The sequence below is a fragment of the Halichoeres trimaculatus genome, unplaced genomic scaffold, assembly GCF_033239565.1.
Source record: "Halichoeres trimaculatus isolate MK-OKI-2021-1 unplaced genomic scaffold, fHalTri1.1 fHalTri1_scaffold_12, whole genome shotgun sequence".
Taxonomy (NCBI): Eukaryota; Metazoa; Chordata; class Actinopteri; order Labriformes; family Labridae; genus Halichoeres; species Halichoeres trimaculatus.
Window position 1 is genome coordinate 3201405 of NW_027437190.1, and position 14383 is coordinate 3215787.

General features: G+C 40.5%; 1 protein-coding gene across 4 annotated transcripts in view; it reads left to right on the forward strand.

Moving 5' to 3' along the window:
- Nucleotides 1-8781, forward strand: part of cdk14 (cyclin dependent kinase 14) — a 300539-nt gene extending 291758 nt beyond the window's left edge. For all 4 annotated transcript variants that reach the window (XM_074682607.1, XM_074682608.1, XM_074682609.1 and 1 more), the window contains one exon: nucleotides 3257-8781. The gene's annotated coding sequence lies outside the window, so the exon portion shown is untranslated. The remainder of the gene's footprint in view (nucleotides 1-3256) is intronic.
- The last annotated feature ends 5602 nt before the right edge of the window (nucleotides 8782-14383 follow it).

Consider the following 14383-nt stretch of genomic DNA (forward strand, 5'->3'; position numbering starts at 1 on the left):
TGAATTTTTTAATCAGGTTGGAAGTCGACAGAATGTAATTGGTTTGTGTCAATTTGGATGAAACAGTAGAAACTTTTAAATATTGGGCATGATTTTGTCAATCTTCTCTATTTAATGGGGAATATAAAAGGAGCTCACTTTAAGGAAAGTGAGTGAGGAGGTCAGAGTATCAGGTATATTGTGAAAACCTTTGCTCATCAGCTGAGTCCAGCTGTCGGTTGTATTAGCCAGTTAGCACTGCTCCTGTTGGCACCGCTGGCTTCACTTTGTAAAGTAGTCGTGATGTTTTCTGAAGACCTGATGGACTCCCCTCCCCTTTAGGGACTCGAGCCAATCAGGCAGCTTAAGCACGTAAACATAAAACATTTGCATGTCTGTGTGTATGCGCCATTTATGTTTGGTGTGAACACAACATAAGAAATAAGAATTTCTCCCCTGATTATTATTTGTTTAAAGGGGACATATCATGCTGATCCCTGATTTAATACTTACATATAATTGAATAAATTTGAAAACAAGACCTTACACCCCCTGAATTTTCAAAAAATGAGTTATTGTATTTTTTCTGATATCCTAGAACGAGATTTGATGCCTCTGAAAATGGGTCATTGCCATTTGGCCACGAGATTTTGACCTTCGTGACGACACGAGGATCCTTTCTTTTTATTGAAGTAATCTGATAAAGCAGCTCCTCCTCTGTGATGTTAGTTTGTCACACAACCGCCACTGAGGGATACACCCACCAAGAGCCAACTGACTGAGTGCTGGATGCAGGGACTCTGCTCTGCTGAACAGCTTGGCTTTACATGGTGAATTAGCAGTTAAAACACTGTAGTTTTAGCAGACGTTGTAATACTTGTGAGACTGTGATATTTGCATGCTTGTTCTGAGATGCACTGTGAACCTGGACCACAATAATGCTGCGGTAATAACATAGTGATGAACTGACGGTAGAGGCGATCTTTAGACTACACTTTCAGCATGATGGATAAAACAGACAGAGAAAAGTGAAGGAGCAGGATGGAGCCCTGTTATAGAAATAGTTTATTGGTGAAGTCTGCCTATATTTCCACTTATAAACTATACATGTTACAGTACCGCTTTGACTCACCACACTGAAGCGTCCTGAGATGATCTGTGTCCAGGTGAATTTTCTTCCTCCTGAGCTGCAGAACCATCCGGGTCTGACTCGGGGTCCAATACAAAAGGACGTATCCTACACTCTGCCATTTTATTAGTGCTATCAATGCCTTACGGTGAAGTTTTGGCAAACAGCAAACTCGCTCTGTCTGCCCCATTCAATGTGGCGATTTTATAAATATTGCCATGCTGCAAAAACCGCCCCCTGGCACTACCCCCTCCACCCTTTTGATAGAACTGACCAATCAGAGCACAAAGGGCTGTGACGTTGCGAGGTTATTGGAGGTCATTCTCCAAACGGAGCGTTTCAACGAGATCTTCAGAATGGCCTAAACTGAGGATATTGAGAACGCTATTGTGGGACAATGAAGGAACTAAATGACTTGTACTGAGGGCAGAAATGCTTTACAGGCATCCTAGTCTGGCGTAGTGAAAAGGAGAAACAAGCATGATATATCCCCTTTAATTTTTTGGAAATAATCTACTAGAATCATATTACATTCATCCCGGATAATGTACGTGATTCCAGTATATTTTGACTTATTCAGGGGAAAAGTCAGCTTAGATTGTTTAGTTTAACCCTTTAAGCCCTGGCCTCTTTTCGGGTCTCTGATAGTAAAATGACATACCCATATTGAAAACAGAATATGTGCATCTACATGGTCTGTTTGAACCATTCTGGTGTTGTAATAAAGGGAACACTGGTGACATTTGTTCACGAGTGTCAGGATTGATATTTATAATAATAATAATAGATAATAATACATTTTATTTCAGGGCGCCTTTCATAGCACTCAAGGTCACCTTACATAGGGTATCAGTAAAAGTGCATTTAAAGAAGAGTAAAAAACAAGTTTAAAAAGAGACATAAAAAAAAAAAAAAAATGAGCATCTTTATGAGCATCTCCACCCACAAGGCCCGCTACCACAACAGCTTTTTCCATGCTGCTGTGAGACTTGTAGCACAGTACACAACAATGTTTCACCTGAAAACGCTAAAACACAGTGAAAAAAAATCTGCATTTACACAGAAACGCAGAGGGACTGGAAATGCTGTAGTTGGCATGCCAGGCCTGCAGATGGTGCTATGAATGTCTTGTCCAGAAGCAGCTTTTGGGAGTATTCCACCAAAGTAGAGTTGGACCGATCATGTGGTGTATTGGTGAATGCTGAGAGCAGAAGTAGAGCAACAGATGCTCATTTTGTATAAAGACAGTCATCAGATTCAGCAGACTGAGCAGCACAAACACAACACGATAGTTCCTGACAATAGTAATAATGGTACTGTTGGACTTTTGTATGTGCTCGCGCAAAGAAGAGTGTGACGTCAGCATTCCCACTGAAAACGGTAGCATTGCAGACAAAGCCCACTCTGCAGGCTGTTTTCAAAAGTTTGCGTTTCAGGTTGGCTGAAATGCCATTTCCATGTGAACGCGAGGCTGAAACGCAACAAAACTTTTGCGTTTCACCATAAAACCGTTGTCATGTAGACGGTCCCTAAGATAGGAAGTACTTTATCCCACAACTTACAGACTTAATAAGCCGCTTCGAGTGTAATACAAGTGTACTGCATAAAAAAATAAAAACAATGCAATCATATACTGTGAAAAATAAGGGCAATAACCTCAGGTGCAATGAGATATATGTAGAAATTGTTGAACAAAAAAACATTTTTATTGTACAGTGTTTTGTCTTTTTTGGTATTAAATCTCTGCTTTAATACATCGGTAGCTTTCATACCTTTTATATTGTCTAATTTAGTTTTTCTTAACTGAAGCAATCAGCAGAGCATCAGATGCATCTGGAATTCACTTCGTTTGGTGTATAACTTGCAGCATTTGAATAACTTTGTGCAACTCATGATGTCCAGTTTGCATCACCCAGCACCCAGACAATAACCTGAGTCCACTCTTTACTTTGACTTCACATTTAGTTCACTCGTGCATATGATTTTTATTCACCTTAGCAATGAACACAACCTAAGAGTTAAATAAAAAGCTGCTGCCTCTGCCACAAAATATAGGGCCATTCTCTTTACATGTGTTTTTTTCACAGCATTAACTTCCTGGACTGTGTTTCTAACAGGGTGTGTGGTGTCTCTTTTTCTGTCTTGCAGGTGGCTGTTGTTCAAAAACAAGATGAAGACAAAGATGCTGAGATGGAGGATCCAGACGAATGAAAGAGCCCCAGTTCTCTTTATTTATTACCTTCACAATAGGTGTGAGCGTGGACGAGTGTGTGCGTGCCCGTGTGTGTGAGTGTGTGATGTGTGCATGGAAACGCGTGGGAGCAGTGAACATAGATATGAATGCATGTGTGCATTATGAACGGTACCTAAGATTTCAGGCTATCATTTGCTAATTTTGTTTACTTTTTATAAGGTTCCAATAACTCATATATCATTGTCACAGTATAAACAAAGGACTTTACTATTGGTACATATTGTGTTTTGTGTTTGTAACTAGCCTCCTATTTAAGAATGTATATTTGTATGTATGATATACTCATCTAGAAACTATATAATGGACACTTTTAATATTGCTTCATCTTCTCACGTCTACACCGCTCTCGCCATCACACAGAATTAATGCGATGCTTTCAGGAGACATGCCTGCTGAACAAACACACAGAAAATAATGTAACAAACAGAAACAAAACCTTTGAAGATGGTTCGCCCATTTTTCCTGACTCCACAGACAACAGTAATGAACTGTAACAGTAACTAACCGAGGGCTTTCAGGCTTGGTGGCTCACCCTCTGGCGGCCATGTTGGAGGTTCACTGACATCATAGAACAGCTGATTTATATTGAAGGTGAAACTTGTTTGATTTAAGGTACTTGTGGCTGAATTTGTGTTACTGGTCATAACAATGGTATTATCCAGATTATTCAATGTTTTGCGGCCGACGTATCTGAGTGCATGTCCGTTCAGTTAATCTAAACAGGAGTTGATGTTGTAAACAGGAGTTATGAGGGTTAATACCTCTCATTTGTTTTTTATAGAGGGAAAGGTGTTTTTCAGGGCTTTGTTTTTGTAGTTTTGACCATCATTCCCCAAATATCACTGCTGAGACGGAGCAATTACAGTCTGAAGCAGTGAAATGGAGTTTCCAGCTCCTCACAGTTAATAGACAAGCTGACAGGAGAGGCCAGTATGAGGCTGAAGCTGGGGGTACACCATGTTGGAAGTGATGGGGGCTTGGAGTACAGGTATAGGGCAGCCGTCAGTGACGTGAGTTGAGCTGTGCCTCTGATTGGGTGAGCTTGTGATCTTAATACCCTCTAAACCATGGTAAGTAAAAAAATTACCCACCATACAGTGAGCATATGTAAATTTAGCGACTCAAACAGGAGACGTTTTTTTAAACCAGGCTGTAAACGTGTTTATTTCTGCTGTGAAAATGCCTTTTTTGGCTTGGTGTTTTTGTGACTTTTGTTACTCCCAGAACCAGCCTCAAGCAGACACTCGAGAAACAGCAGATTTTAGCTCTTCAGCATTGTCTCATGTTCTTAGACTGGAGGTTGCCGCTCGGTGTACATCCAGTGACTTTATAAATGTAGGTGAATTCCAACTCACCCTATGAATAAATATCTGCCACTCACAACCAAAGTTCACGATTTTCCATTGTCACACTGTACAATCCAACCGACCCCATCATCATTTCTTGGCTGAAGTTACCCGTACTTCACCAAACAGACTCACTATTCGCTTAGGAGTGGGAGAAAAACTTGATTCTTAATTCTGCATCCAGCTTTATGGAGATACCTGATGAACAACAACTTTTAGCACTTCTGCATAGGCTTCATTTTTCTAAACCAGATGTTACCCCTTGCTTAGAGCCATTGATGTTTTGAAGTTAATAAACCGGAATTTACATCCTGAGTAAAAGGCATGATGCAAATAGTTTCAGACTACAGAATTACATGTAAGAACGACTGATGGTCAAAACTGCAAAATTAAAACTCTGTTTGCAATAAAAAAAGGAAATTTTGATTAATATCCAGTTTCTCAGTTGGAACTCCATGATTTAACAAACCTGCCTGAGTCAGGATCTAAAAGCCTTTCTGGCATGGACGACCTCTGCTCAAGATGTTGATTGTGCACACGAAAGTCAAACAGGGACAGCACCAACAGTGTGTGTGAGACTTTGGATGCAATACTTTACCAACAGCTGTTAACAGGTGTATCTGTGTGTGTGGGTGTGTTAAATATTGGCAATAGCTAAGCATTGGTGCTTCCATCCATGCATACGAGCTAATGTACAAATAGTGATCTGGCCCATGACAATCCTCTCTTTCACTTTAACTTTATAGAATATTTTCTCTCAGAGACAGATGCTTTCTATGAATAATACCAGTCAATTTGGATCTGGAGCTGGCTGATGAAGTATGGAGTGCATTGTGGTGTGTGTGTGTGTGTGTGTATGTGTGTGTGTGTGTGTGTGTGTGTGTGTGTGTGTGTGTGTGTGTGTGTGTGTGTGTGTGTGTGTGTGTGTGTGTGTGTGTGTGTAGTTTGTCTACCATAGATGGTCATTGGGTGTGATCAGTCCCTCTACCACCAACACGTGTGCCCTTCAACATCCGACAAGTTCTGAAGCAAAGTTTTCGACACAGTGAGAAAAAAAACAGCTGAATAACATGGTTATTATCATCTGCAAAGATGTTTCTACAGTTCTCGGTCTTTCTTTTGGTGTTTTGTGTGGAAATATTTAAATATTACAGATTAGGAGTATAGTGATGATTGTGAAGTACTATCAAATTTCTTCCTGTTTGATCTCAGCCTGAAAGTGACTGAGACCACGATGATGGCCCCGTACTGTTGATTAGCTGAAGAAAGATGTCACAGACGATTGAGAGCAGTGGATTGGAGCACATACACACACTTACACACTCACATTTATAATCTAGATGTCTTGCCTGCCACACATCCTGTCAGCTTCAGTACAGTACACACCTGCAGTCCCTCTATGCCCCACACTGGCTGCTCTATGCTTGGAGTCTCACATTCATGGGTAGATTTAGTCTTTCATCACTAACTTAAAACACACCTCTCGTAAAAAAACAGCAATAATGAGATACCCTGAGTGACTACACTGTAAAAAGCTTCTCTGCGCTTCTGAAGGTCAATCAGAGTCAGCGTGAGGGTACACACAGATCTCCTGAAGACACTTTGGTTGATAGCCTGGCCTGGATGAGATTTGATTCATCTAGGAGACCACTTGGCATTATTCCGAGACCTTTTTATTTCTATCTTTTAAGCCATGTTCTGTCTAATTTCAATAATAAAATTGAGTCTTCAGCCAGTTGTCAAAAGCAATACCTCGCAGTGGACCAAAGGTCTGCCAAAGTTCTGACAGGATCAAAACAGTTTCGAGAGCAACTAGTGTTTTGGAGCGAAGAATCACCATGCTAACTGGCAACCTTCAGCTGAACGTGTCAGTGATTGTCATGGATACAACATGAAATGAGTCCTCATGACTGCATGCTCATTTATTTTATATTATTGTAAAAAAGTAAATGCATCAGATACGTCTCTAATGAGAAACTACACGCCAGAAAACGCTGAAAAGACGGTCTAACTTGACTGTGCAGAAGAAGTCAGGGCCAGTCCCAATTTTCACTCTTTCTGTTCCTCTTTGTCTTACCCCATTATCTACCGCTTCCTCTTGGTCCCCAAAACAACAGTCTAGGAGGAAGGGGTGAGAACACATCTCTAAGAAACAAGACGCCATTTAAATCCCATTTTACGTTATCACCCCTAGACACTTGCTGGCCGTTGTAGGCAGAGCGACTGTTTAGTTACTTCCAAACCAAACACATTTTTACAAAGTGACGATAAACTCATGTCAGATTAAGGCGACAAACTCACAACAAACAGACTTCACTACAATCTACTGCATTACATGAGTGATGAGACAGCTAAGCTATGGAAAGCTAATATTCAGCTTTTGAATACTGTAACGTTAGCTTATCATAGCTTATGTAGCTAATGCAGCTTGTCTGTCTAATCATTTATGGAGTGCAGTTCATTATAGTGAAGTCTGTTTGCTGTGAGTGTGTCACCATGGTCCAACATCAGTATAACTACTATTAGCTGTAGCTGTAGCTATAGCAGCATTAGCTAGATCGTTAAAATGAGCAATTTCAAAATACAACCAGAAATTTAAAACATGGCTAATATCTACGTGGTGTAGTAAAGGGTTGGATATCTGATAAGAATATCCAAACCATGGGAAATTTGTCATACCCCTTGGTTTCAACGGAGGTCTCAGTTTGTCTTTGTTTCAGCGGCTGTGGGACGCCTCTTCACTAGACCTGCATGCGCCAAACCAAGGGCTAAGGGGTAAAATTCGGATTGGATTTAAAAGTCGTAAAACGATTTGTGTAGATGGCCCAAGGCATTTTTATGTGTTCCCCAGTTTTTAAAACATGGATATAAAGTAAAAAGCTGGATGTTAATACTTAACGTGAGCAGATTCTGAAACCTCTACATATTCATACGTTGTAGAAATCCCTGAAGCCTAACTGGCTCATGACACACTGGAGATGTAGACCTAAAACACCAAGGTCTGCTCATAGCTTCGCCCTATCAGGCTTCCAGGCAGCTGTCCAATCAAAGCAAAGGTGGCTTGTTGAGCAGGGAGCCCTTAAAGAGACAGCAGCTAAAAACAAAGCAATGGGACAGGCTGAAAAGTTGACTTGTCACAGATTAGTCATTTTATTCTCATCTGTTCAAACAAACATAAAAACACTTCACTGGGACGGTGTTTTGGTACGGCAGTCAAAAAGGTGACTGGGTCATACTGTTAGCATGTTTGTTTGATGAGGTGAGAAGAATACATTTGTCAAACTGAGGTGGAAATAATCTGATTTGGTCTGAAGATTTGACTTTGTCACTTTCACTTTTACGGTGTAGTCACTTGACAGTCACATTACCTCACATAACTGTGAGGAAAGATGATTACTGCAACCAACAGCTCTTAAACATCCACATGAGTCCGACTTGAAAACGTCTAAATCTATCCTTAAAGGGGGAAGAGAAGGAGTCTTTAAGCGCTTTGACTTTCCACCATGACTGTGAACCTCTCCAGCTTCTTAAACCAAGGACAGACGTGGCTCTGAGCTAAAATAAATAGTCATAGGCTCGACTCTACCCTGTTTAAAAAGCACTTTAAAAGTCAAATCTGTTTGCCCTACATTCCAGCCTGTGTGGTCACTTTATGCACTTGCTTTGCCCTTAATGACAAATTTATAAATATTTATATATAACCTCGCTTTGCCCAACAAACCAAAAAGCAAAGCAGCCCTAACAAATGTAAATATTGGCCCTTATTTTGACTCGTCACCACAGATTGAGGAGTGCTTGTGAAAAAAGAAAAAGCTGTACTTGAAGTTATCTTGCGGCTTTCCAGTGTCATCCCCGGGCTGTGATTGTGCGGCAGAGAAAAGGGGAGGAGAGGGGGTGGGTAATGCCAGTAAAGCAGCGTGACAGAAGAGGGTTAATACCATCGAGCTGTGCTAAGATTGCCCAGCCTCATGTGGCTTTAAGGGATTGCAGGCAGTATTAGCAGCTGAATAATTATTTTTGGGATGTTTCTTCTGGTGCACACTTTTGGTGTGGCACACATGGCTCAGTTTCCCCCTTTAACACTTTAACTTTTGTGGAGCTTTTTCAGCCTGCGGACTTGTGTGTATCATATATTTTTGAGTTCCTCGTGGGCAGAGCTCCTGAAGGCACTCTGTTCAAACTTGAATGTTCTTCATATCTTTCGAATTACGTCCAGTGAAAGAAAGATAGGTGGAAATGCACGTTTAGCACTGTGACAGGAAAATAAAAACAATATGAATAAGGAGGAGGTGGTGTGAGGACAAACCTTCTGTGAAGTGAACGGCGATGCTTCCACTATGTTTGTATACAGGGTTTCAAATGTCCCCTTCATGCTGAGAGAGAGGTCGTATATGAATAGACAAATATGATGATATTAAATATAAGGCATCTATTTTTGTCATGCTTTATGATGTGGTATTCGTAGAATGAACATATAGGTTGGATCCAAGGTGCATCCTCGCTGTGCTGAACAATGAATCTGTGTTTTTCAACAAAGCTTCTCCAGCCTTTTCTGTTTCTTTTTGTATGCTGCACTGAAAATATGTCATTTTCACCAGTGGTTTGGAAAAACAGAAGTGTCATCAGCCACTTCATCAAGTGAAACAATATAGTATACAGTAGAATAGCTGTTGCATTATTTGTTACAACCTGTATGTAATGTTATTATGGAAGATGTAATGTCCTTCTGTAAATGTTGTTTAATGTTGTTTTACCTGAAATAAAATTTATTAAGGCTTCAAATTGGTCTATGGAGTTCTGATTGTATTCATAATCTGAATGCTTGGCTATTTATTTATTTATTTATTTATGTAAAAGGAAAGTGCATATTAATGAACATTTCAGCACAGCATCCATGTCAATGTGCCAGTTGGGGTCCCGGCTAGATGATGATGTAGAATAGAATAGATCTTTATTGTCATTGTAACAAGTACAACAAAATTGAAGTCACAGCAGCAATCAAGAAAACAAAAGTAAGAAAGTGTATAGAAAGTGTAAAAAAGCTCCATAAGAAGATAGATGCTGACAGCTTGTCCATCATTGTCCAGTCAGCCAGTCTCCACCTCCACAGGGTCCAGGACTGAGCTTCTTCAGCAGTCTGTTCAGTCTCTGTCTCCTGGATCCTGTCTGCTCGCAGCAAGTAAAGTTCTTCCAATGTGGCGTTGGTGTCTGGTGTTAGCTCTGTTAGCCATGTCTGTGAATAGCATGATGCTACTCTGCCCTCTGGTATTTCTTCTGTTGCTGGGTTAGCACAGCTAGCTCACCTGTCGTATTGGAAATAGATCTTACGTTCCCAATAACGATGGATGGAAGGACAGGTCCATGTCATCACTTCTTAGCTCACACCTGAGAACCAGCACATTGTCCTCACCTCCTTCTCCTCGCTTTGTGGGAAAAACATCAGGCCTTACAACCTGACATTGTAGCAAATAGAATTCATGATATTCTGTCATTAGCTATGTTTCCATTACACTTTTTTGCAAAATAAAAGTGATATTTCTGAAGTTTCGATAAAGAACAATGTTGCCCTGCCGGTTTTACCATTACGACCAGAAATGCGCACAACTGGAGTAAAGTCAAACATAATGTCCGTCCGGACGCTGCACTCATGATGATGCTAATTCTTGAACATAAGTGTTTTTATTTAATGCTCAAACTTTTGGCCACGATCACACTCACTCAAAACAGGCAGGAACAAAACACTGAATGAAGATCATCATCTCCAGCTCACATACGCTTATTCACACACACTGACCTCTGCCCCTCCCTCCAGCTGCTCTCTGGCCTGCTCACAGTCCTGTCAGAGTCCGTTTGTGTGGCAGTGGACATGTACAAGGAGGTGAGGGAGGTGCGTTGTTATGACAACGTGACATCGTTGCGAAAAACTTCAATATTGAAACTTCTGAAAAATCACCTCATGAGAGTGCAAAGACGTTTTATCGAAATTTGAAAGGTTTTTCGAAAATGTGGCGTTTCCATTACCATTCTTTTATTGTGATTTTTACATTTTGCGCAATTCTAGGTGTAATGGAAACACAGCTAGAGTCTCCATCCCAAAAAGGGTCTTCTGCTGCGTTCCATACAACCCTCAACTTGGGAATTTCCCACTTGAAATCTCCAAGTTCGGACCTGAAAGAGTTCCATGCAAATTCTGACTTTGGTTTGAGCGCAAGGAAGTCTGGTGTATGTCTGGTAACCAACATGGCAGTAATTATAAGCATAATTCTTAACCACTTCAATCACCAATGGAGCCGCACCTTGCTCAGTTAAGAGAAACAAGAAGAAGCTTATACTATATACTTTATGGTATTTGTTGTTATACTGAAATGTATTTTGTGTTGATTACTGCACTAAAAACTAGCCACCACCATAGCAGCTGCAAATTATTTGCAAATTATCAGAAGATGAATAATGCTAGAGCAATACCTTACAATGCCATATTGGCAAGGCAGTGATGTGACATCACAAGTCCTAACTCAGAGTATATCAATCTGGTAAGAGTTCACGGGTGGGAAGTTACAAGTTTGACTGCTGTTCCAGTGCAGGAGCTACAGGTGGGAAAAACACAAGTTACAGGTTGCCTGGAACGCAGCATTATCTCTACAATTTACAACACTATATGCAATATTCTTCCTGACTCAGTTCAATGAACTGGTGTTAATCTCAGTTATTCTTGTGTTTTCCTTGTGTTCCATGTTCACTTTGTTGTTCCCTGTTTGGTTCAGTTCCCCTTGTGTTTCCCTCCTGTTGATTGCCCCTCATATGTTTCACCTGTGTCTTGTTGCACACCTGCTTTTAATTGTCCCACTGCCTTTAAAGTCTCTGTGTTTCTTGAGTTCTGTGTCAGTTCATTCACTCAGGAATCTGGGAGAGGACAAGGAGGTGGATGACCCATTTTCAGATGTAACAAAAGTATTTATTAAAACTAAAACTCAAAAGTTCAAAACTGAAGAAAACCAAAAAAGGAAAACTCTCGGAATAAACTTAGGCTGTATTCAGACCAGAAAAGTCCTTTGGTCCACTTGTTTGGTCCGGACCAAAAGCGGACTTTATTTTTTTCATTTGGTGTGGTTCGTATTCAGATTGTACTTTTTGCAAGTGGACTATATTCTGTAAACACATCCACGTGTGTGACGATCAGTGCTCTCATTGGACAGCACTGACAAAGGGCGGCACACAGAATACAGACGCAGAAATGGAGGTAAACGTGTGTTGTGCTCTTATTAGAGCTGAAAAATCATTTTCAGTTTCAAGAGCAGCTCCTTCAAAGCAGGCTTAACAACACCGTTTACAATTTTGGAACAGTGAAGAAAAATGCACGCAGCAAGGAGACGCTATGCTCTGTGTGTCCTGACCCACAACATGCCAGCAACAGCGTGGCTAAACAGAAGACGGAGGATCAGGTATGAACCAAAGACGGTTAGGTTACGGTGGCCTTATAGGCCCAAAAGGTGCATGTATCCTGTAGTTAGTTTGGATGGACCTTGGTTTGTATTCAGACCTGCACCAGAGAACCACGAACCGCACCAGAGTTCGTTTAGAAGCGGACCAAGACCACCTCAAAAAGTGGGTCTTGGTCCGGTTGTTTGGCCCGCACCCGGGTTCGTTTGTGTCTATTCACACCTGCATGAAAAGTCCGCACCAGTGTGGGAAACGAACCCTGGTCCGTTTAAAGTGGACCAAACAGTCCAGGTCTGAATACGCCCTTAGACTAGGGGTGTATTCAGACCTGGACAAAACAAGACAGATAATAATAACAGTAATGACAGAATTTTTGCTATTGGTAATCATAATACAGATAGTGATATTAATTGATTGGGATATAATTGTTAATATCATTAGCAATATTAGATACAATAGCAATAACCATAATGATAGCTAATGATCAAATGATAAAAAAAATAATATTTCTGCTACTGCAACTACTAATATCAACCAACAACAATTATCATCATCATCATTATCATCATCATCATCATAACGTCAGTACAAATATGAAAGTACAGTACTAACAAAAGTAATGATAGTACTTAAAATGGAATGAATTAATTAATTCATAAAAAAAATAAGATTATAAATGTCACTTTATGAAAGGAGAATGGAGAGAGAGGGGATAAAAGAAGCAAATCTCAGGTTAATATTATATTATATTATATTATATTATATTATATTATATTATATTATATTATATTATATTATATTATATTATATTATATTATATTATATTGAATTCAATGTTGGGTATTAGCTTCAGTCCTTTTTGGCATGATGATGTATGGTGAAGAGGACAACAGTCAGAAAGACGTCGTCCTGTTTGTTCTTTTTCACCTCAGTCTAACATCTCCTGGAGATGAAGACATGTATCGTGAGAAGGAGAATTACAGGAAGTCCTATCCATGACTGGTTCTTGGAAAAGACACAAAACAAACCTTCAGACTGCATTCTGTCTGTGCACAGAGAGGCACAGTCATGAGTCCTTCGTTCCACTTGAGGAAGATGACAAAGTTTCACATCAATGATTCACCCTGTGGGGAGACGGAGCGTTTCAGATTCCTGAAAGAGATAGACATCAACAAGCAAAACACCTCAGAAACCTTAAACTGGTCCAAAACACACACTCACTGATTTAGAAGACATGAGCTGGAGAGCATAAAACCACTGAAGCTGAACAACTCCAGGGTTTAAAAAGCAGTCTGCAGCAGCAGATTGGGAACCAGAGGGTTGCTGGTTCAAGTCCTGGTATGGACCAAGTTTGCAAATTGGTTGGTAGTTTCAGAAGAGCTTGTTAACATTTTACTGAGCACTGCAAAGGTGCCTTTGAGCAAGGCACCAAACCTCAACTGTTTTGGGCACTGATCTGATAGCTCGTCACTTACAACAGTAGTTCCCAAACTCCTCAACCTGCAAACCCCAAAACAGTGTGTTCAGAGACTGCTGACCCCCTGCAGTGGGAAAACAGTAACAGGCTGGACAAAAATGAACAAAAATAAGGCCCAAAATATTTCATTTACCTAATCTGTTTAATTAATCTACCAATGGTTACATGTTGCTGTGAATGAATCCTGAATGAAACTGCTTCCATGGATCCTGTCCATTATCCTGGTTCAGTCACCTCAGGGTCTTCAACAAAGAAATATGGAAAAGAGATCAAACATTTTCTCTTTGCGTGGTTTTATATCAAGTCTAACCTTTTTCTTGTTGATTTTTTAATAAAAATGGATGAAATGTGATATTGTAAATGTTTTTTTTTGAAATTGGAAGGATTCAGCAAGAAGGTCACCAGTTTGAATCCTGGGTCTACAGGGTGGGCCTGTCTTTGTGGAGTCAGAACTTTCTCCTTGTGGATGTGCGGGTTTTCTGCTCATCAGGCTAACTGGTGATTCTAAGGTGTGTGTGTGTGTGTGTGTGTGTGTGTGTGTGTGTGTGTGTGTGTGTGTGTGTGTGTGTGTGTGTGTGTGTGTGTGTGTGTGTGTGTGTGTGTGTGTGTAATTGACTGAAGACCACTCCAGGGTGTATCCTCACCTGAAGACAACTGGGATCGGCTCCAAACACCACGACCCTGAACAGGATAAGAGGCAGAAGACTTGAAGACCTTATGGGGGGGAAGTTAAATTTGTCTTAACTGTTTGTGTAAAA